Source organism: Procambarus clarkii, chromosome 87 (genome assembly GCF_040958095.1).
Source record: "Procambarus clarkii isolate CNS0578487 chromosome 87, FALCON_Pclarkii_2.0, whole genome shotgun sequence".
Lineage (NCBI taxonomy): Eukaryota > Metazoa > Arthropoda > Malacostraca > Decapoda > Cambaridae > Procambarus > Procambarus clarkii.
Genome location: NC_091236.1, coordinates 12,882,976 through 12,889,199, shown reverse-complemented (window position 1 = coordinate 12,889,199; position 6,224 = coordinate 12,882,976). Strand labels below are relative to the sequence as shown.

General features: G+C 38.5%; 1 long non-coding RNA gene across 2 annotated transcripts; it reads left to right on the top strand.

The window, feature by feature from the left end:
- The first annotated feature begins 629 nt into the window (after positions 1–629).
- LOC123747018 (uncharacterized) lies at positions 630–5,711 on the top strand. 2 transcript variants are annotated; one of them, XR_006771606.2, is made up of 4 exons: positions 630–713; positions 972–1,159; positions 3,545–3,643; positions 4,203–5,711. It is a non-coding gene; the product is annotated as an uncharacterized lncRNA (long non-coding RNA). The 2 variants fall into 2 exon arrangements; XR_006771605.2 differs by lacking the exon at positions 630–713 and having other exon boundaries at positions 720–1,159.
- The last annotated feature ends 513 nt before the right edge of the window (positions 5,712–6,224 follow it).

Genomic DNA, 6,224 nt, shown 5'->3' with positions numbered 1-6,224 from the left:
CTTTACTCTTCTGTATTATATTTTATTGTAGTGTAGGCTGTACCGTACATTAATGTAGTGTAGTGTATTGTACTGTACTGTACTCTTGACTGTACTGTAGGGTATTGTTCTGCACGGTACTGTACAATACTGTAGTGTACCCTGTATTGTAGTGTAGAGTATTGTACTGTAGTGTACGGTACTGTACTGTAGCGTACTGTACTGTAATGTAGGGTACTGTACTGTAGTCCACTTTACTGTACTATACGTTACTGTATTGTTCTCTATTGTACTGTGCCCTTGGCTGTTGTGTATCGTAGGTTAGTGTACTGTATTGTAATGTATAGTAGTGTACTGTATTTTACCGTAGGGAAGTGTACTGTAGTATACTGTAGTGTACTTACAGCTTGAATAAGTATTGTTAATATTTAATCCTTATAATAATAATATGAAATATATAAGTAATGAAAAGTGATAAATTTTGAGTGTAATGTAAAAACTTGTTTGTTATACATTGGGTATAGATTTGGGTGTATATATTTCATTTTGAATAACTAATTATCATTAATGACTGGAGTATCGAATTAGGTGGAGGCGACCAATGAGAGTACAGCTTGCGAGAATGTGACGTCAATTGAAAATGAGAAAGGTGATTGGCTGTTGAGTCGACGTGGTGGTTGAGGAGCAACGGAACGTTATTTTGACCCTAGTACTCGCGTAATAGTGGTGTACAAGTTAGTGTTAGGGCGTGTTGTTACTCTGAGCTGGTACCCCGTTACCCTTTGGGGTCGCTAGGGCTGACAGACCCCTAGCTTACACTCACTTTGTACACCGTCAAAACGCGAAAACCTAGGGTCAAAAATATATATATACTGCTTATATATACTCCCCTTGCGGGAGTATATATATACACGCTATTATTGTAGTGTAGAGTTTGTGATCAGTAGTGAAAGTTATAAATGTTAACTACGTCCTGAATGTTAATGTTTCAGAGCTGTGAAGATGAAGCATCGCGTAAAATGAGCCGATTGGTGAGGTAGGACTGTGCTGGAGACTAAGGTTGTCATGGGACTGGTGGTGGAGCGACGATTGAAGTCAGACCGTGGCGAGCAGGCGCTGGTGGCAGGTGTCCTGGTTGAAGTAGACGTGAAAGTTTTGGTTAGCAGATATGGAGGTATGAGTAAGTAGAAATCGTTATTTATTAACTTGCGTAGTTTAACAGTTTCGCGCTATCGGGACGCATCGTCGCGTCCCGTTTCGTCTAACGCTAACGCATAATGGACATAATTTTGTCCTCTTTTAAAATATTTGTATAAAATTCAATTTTTATCCGATTTACTTTGGGTTTGTTTCAAACTGCGCGCGATGAGGCTCTCACCACTAGGCTGCATGGTACAATAAGTTCATGAAAGGTGTGGATAACTTGGATCAAATGGTATTTTGTCCGAAAGGGGTTGGAGGTGGGTGACTTTAGCCGTTTATACTGGTAATGCTTCCCCCCTATCATGTATTATATGCATATGTCTGTTTAGGGAATTTGATTGCGATCAATATACAACCAAAAATAACTGCAACAAGTATAAACTTGACAAACATAACAAAATTTAAAACATTTCGTGTGTTCGACGCTCAGTGATATGTTCCAGCGTTGTTTTATGTTTGGCCCTATTCTAACTTAGGGTTTGGTGATATTTTTTACCTATGGGCACATAGAACATTCTATTGCGAACACATTGACACAAAAATGAATGACGTACATAGAAAAATGTCATGAGTGAAATAAGTATAAATTTTGAAAGCAGCGTGCGTCGTCCCGTCAGTAATAATTTCACCACTTCCCACTCTTGTGGGCGGGCCGCATCATTATTGTACGCTTATATTCATATCACCGTGTTGGGAATTTCATTGCGAGTCCATTGATACCAAAAATAACGGTGTAGAACAAGTGTGGAGGTGATTACAATCCCAAGAGTAAAAACATTTTGTTGCTGATGGGCGCTCACGGCGAGTCATTTATTAGTTATATATCTAAAAAAAAGATATAAAAAATAAGTTGTTACATTCTTGTACAGCCACTAGTACGCGTAACGTTTCGGGCAAGTCCCTGGAATACGATCCCCTGCCGCGAAGAATCGTTTTTTCATCCAAGTACACATTGTAGCCTCTGTTTAACGCAACAGTAAAGTTAATGAATTGCGCCCAGTAAATCCTCCCCGGCCAGGATACGAACCCATGACATAGCGCTCGCAGAACGCCAGGCGAGTGTCTTACCACTATACCACGGAGACTGTAATCTTCGTAGTTATTTATTTGGTGCTGGTATCCCTATAAGTTTCGTAAATTTTTTTTACTGATGTTCTTCTAGAGAAATTTATTGGGAACACGTTGGTACCAAAATGAAATACGTAGCATGAGAACTAAGGTCAGAAGAGTAAAGAGTATACACATTTTTGTTAGGCTTAAGCGATAAAAACGGAGCGCGCACATTCGGTTGGCTGAGTGACCTTTGCGGAGAGCGCGAAAGTGTATTAAGAGGCATGATAATATTGCATTAGGATACCCTAGTAATCCCTGAAATAGTAATTAAAGAAGGGCTAAGTTGTAAAAAGTAATATTTGACGACCACGTTAATAAATATGTAATCAGTGTAAAGTTGTTAATAGTATTAGAGCGTTGCGATGTACAGATCAGTTAACAGCTCCCAAGCTCGTTGACTAGCCAGGTGTGATGTATGGCTTGAAGTGTGATTTTTAAATGAGCAGCTAAATAACAGTAATTTGTTAGAGTAAATGAATTACCTAGAATTTAAAAGGTATGGTATAGGCATGATTGAAGCATTGAATGTTAGCATGGGGTAACTGGGTTTGTTGCAGGTAATACCGAGACAGATTTGCAGGCTGTTGTGGAAGCGCAAGTTAAGAGTATGACGTTTTGTTAATTTTGTTTGTGTGTGTGGTTTAAATATCACGTTGATGGGGGCCAAGAGTAGTTATCATAATGAATGTTGAGAACCGTACCTTACATAGGTGTTAAAGGCAGTAGTTAATAACGTACGCAGTCGTGGGTATTGAAGAGGCACCCACTAGATGTCGAGTTAATGAAATTTACATGATAGGGAGTGGAGGACTTGATTTACATTTTTCACCTCATTCGTAGTAAATGTAAAATAAGTGGTGAAGGCAATAGATAAGTGGCATGGAATAGATTAAGTGTGGGTTTGTGAAAAACGCATTTGGAGGGTGATTGTGAGAGGTTGACATTGATGTTGTGAAATAATGGATTTTGACGAGTAGTAGATGGCAATCAGGGCCCTCATCGCGAGTATTTTCATAAAGTGAGTCATTAAGTTGTGAATCTGCATTTTCTGTTAGTGTTGTGGGAATATCACGAATATTGAATAAGTTTGGAAATGGTTTGGGGTAGGTTCCCGCGTTGTCTTGAAAATCGTTAGTGTCCCCACCTCCCCGTATTTGGTTGAAAGGTGTACGTTTATTTGATATAATGTTGATAATGCTGAATACAAACATTCCTTATCAACATTCATATACTAAATGTACTTTCGCAGGTAAGATGCTTTTGTACGTTATACGTGGATAACATCGTGTGTAGGTACTTTAGGGACAGACCTGCAAGTGTTGACTGAAGTTGGGGTCTTCCAAACAAGGTAAGAAATAACGTTAAAATTTGTTTGAAATGTTTATTGTAGTGTGATGGTTAGTACATATGTGGTGTAATTATTGGAAAGTTTAGTATATGTAATGTAACATTATAATAAACAAAGGGGGGGGGGGAGTTGGGTAGAAGGCGAGGTTACTGTATTCCTAGAGGGGAGTATGGGTGTGTTGAATGAATGTGAAATCTATAGTTGATGTAGATATATTATGGGAGAAATGTTTACTGGTAAATTGAGTTTTAGGGATTCCCAAATTTGTTTACTTGTTATTGGCTACATTTGCGTATTTCAGAAATCAAATATATTTTTTTAAGTCATAGAAAGAATTAAGTTCATATAAATGTAAAGCAGACGTGAATGTAATTGATCATAAGAAGACATTTTGTTCAGCATGTATATATTTGTATTGATTTAGTGAAAAGATTGTATAAGTGATGTATTTGAGTAGATTGAAAAGTAAATGCGAACATTGCTGAAGGTAACGGATGTGTTGGTTTGAGGATGTGATTGTAAAGTTATTGCAAATTGAATAAGAACGTAATTGTTTCAGAATTGCGAGATTATGGTAATGATGGTTGCATGATAGAGGGAATGAGGGGCAGCGGACTTTGAGAAACAACGGAGGGCGAGGCGGCAGAAAGTGTTGAAGACGAGGATGACGCGACCCACACGGTGACTAAAGAAAGGACTTGAGATTGGCAGATAAGAAGACGGCACAAGAAAGAGAAGGGTATTCGTGAATCAAACTAGTGAAGATTTAATAATTAGAGTTGAAATAGCATTTTGTACCTGTAACGGGGAATTGTTTAGCGTTTCATTTAAAAATGAGATCATAATGTATTGGTATTGAGGGGTAAGACTGTGTGCGGTTTGTGGCCTTAATACTAAAATCCTGTCAGTGTTCCCATGATAGAGAGGGCAAAAAGTGTGGGTCGTGAAAGAATTGATGCATTAAGTTGTGCCAAAGTTGTGAAATGAATGTTATGGAAGGTGTAGAGTAAAGATATATTATTAGGTCGTGTTGTAAGTTACGTATTTGTAAATCGGAGGAAATGAGAATGCCTGTTTGTTGTTTTAACATTTATATAACGGTAGAAGTTTGTATTGTGCAATTGAATGGTGTTGTAAGGACGTCATTAGGAGATTTAGTGACAAGTGGAAATATGTACTATATAGGACAATGTAGTTTGAAATGTGAATAATTTAGTTTACGTGAAAAGATGAATAGAAAAGATGACGTAACGTAACCGTTAGTTGATTGAAGAATATCATGTTATTGGTTTAAAAAAGAAAATATTAACGTACAGGTATAATGATATTATTTGTAGAGGAAAAAATTGACATATGATTGAAATTAGATAATATAAAATGTTCCTATACTCAAGTTCTTAATGATTGGGTGATGGAAATGTATGAGCGGCATAGTTTCACTTATGATAGTGTTGATATGTAGTGGTTATAGTTTTTATTAAAATGTGGTTGCTGCAGTAATATATGGAGGATTGTCGTAGCCTATAAAAATAAATTTTTAGACACTACCTTACATATAAGAATGTAACATATATATAGGGCAGATGTAATGTAATTATGTTAAAGTTATGTAAAAGAACTTATGGTTAAATTGTAAGAAACCATTATATGGGAATCACACAAATGTTTATGGGTGTGATGAGGTTCATATTTGACTGAATCTGTTTTGTCGCGTTGATTATGGTTCCCGGCTTTCTAGCAGTTCGAAAAAGTTACGTAGTTTCTGTGAGAAATGCATTGTTAGTGTCATTGGGGGCGCATGGTATGCGAACTTGTTCAAATATGAGGTTTTGAGGGTAACAATGAATGATCATGTTTGTAAAAGGTATGAAACATTTGTGTTCCATCTTATAGTATTGAAGGTGCGTATGGTAATAGAGATGACTTGAATATTTATTGTTGGACGAAACAGAATGCTTTAACATGGGTATGATAGGTTGTCACATGCATGGCCTGTGATGACTGGTGTAGGTTGTAGGCGTGGCTAGCAGTGAATGTGTATTAGGTAATAAAATAGTATCATAATAAATGTTGTGATTTGTGTATCCCTGGGTGGGCGGCTGCCGGAGTGTGATGCTCCTTGGGACAGTCCTGTCCTTTTCTAGCCTTGTGCTCCTGCTGCCGTCCTCTCCAATTCTGCTGGGCATCTTTTCCTTTTCCTTCTGTTTCGTTTTTCTCCCCCCTCTTCTCCTATCTGCTTGCCGTTTCCTGCCGACCTTTTGCTCGTTCTGGTTCTTCCCTTGGACTTCTTCTATTTTGACGCCCGGGTGCTTGAGGAGGCATACTCTTGCACCCGTAGAACTGCAGTACCCGACGTCGAGAGCGAGGGGAACCTTTTATTGTCAATCCCCACTTCGTCACTGAACCCGATCTCGACGGACTGTCGGTTTCTTAAGGTGGCGTTTGTGGGGCGTATACTCACGACGCACCCCTAGGAGGCCCCGACAAGATCGGCGATAGCTTCTTGTTGGGTGTCCTGCCTCTAATTGTGGCTCCATGGTGGGTGTGGGGGCACATTCGTGAGTGAATTCTTCTTTCGTCA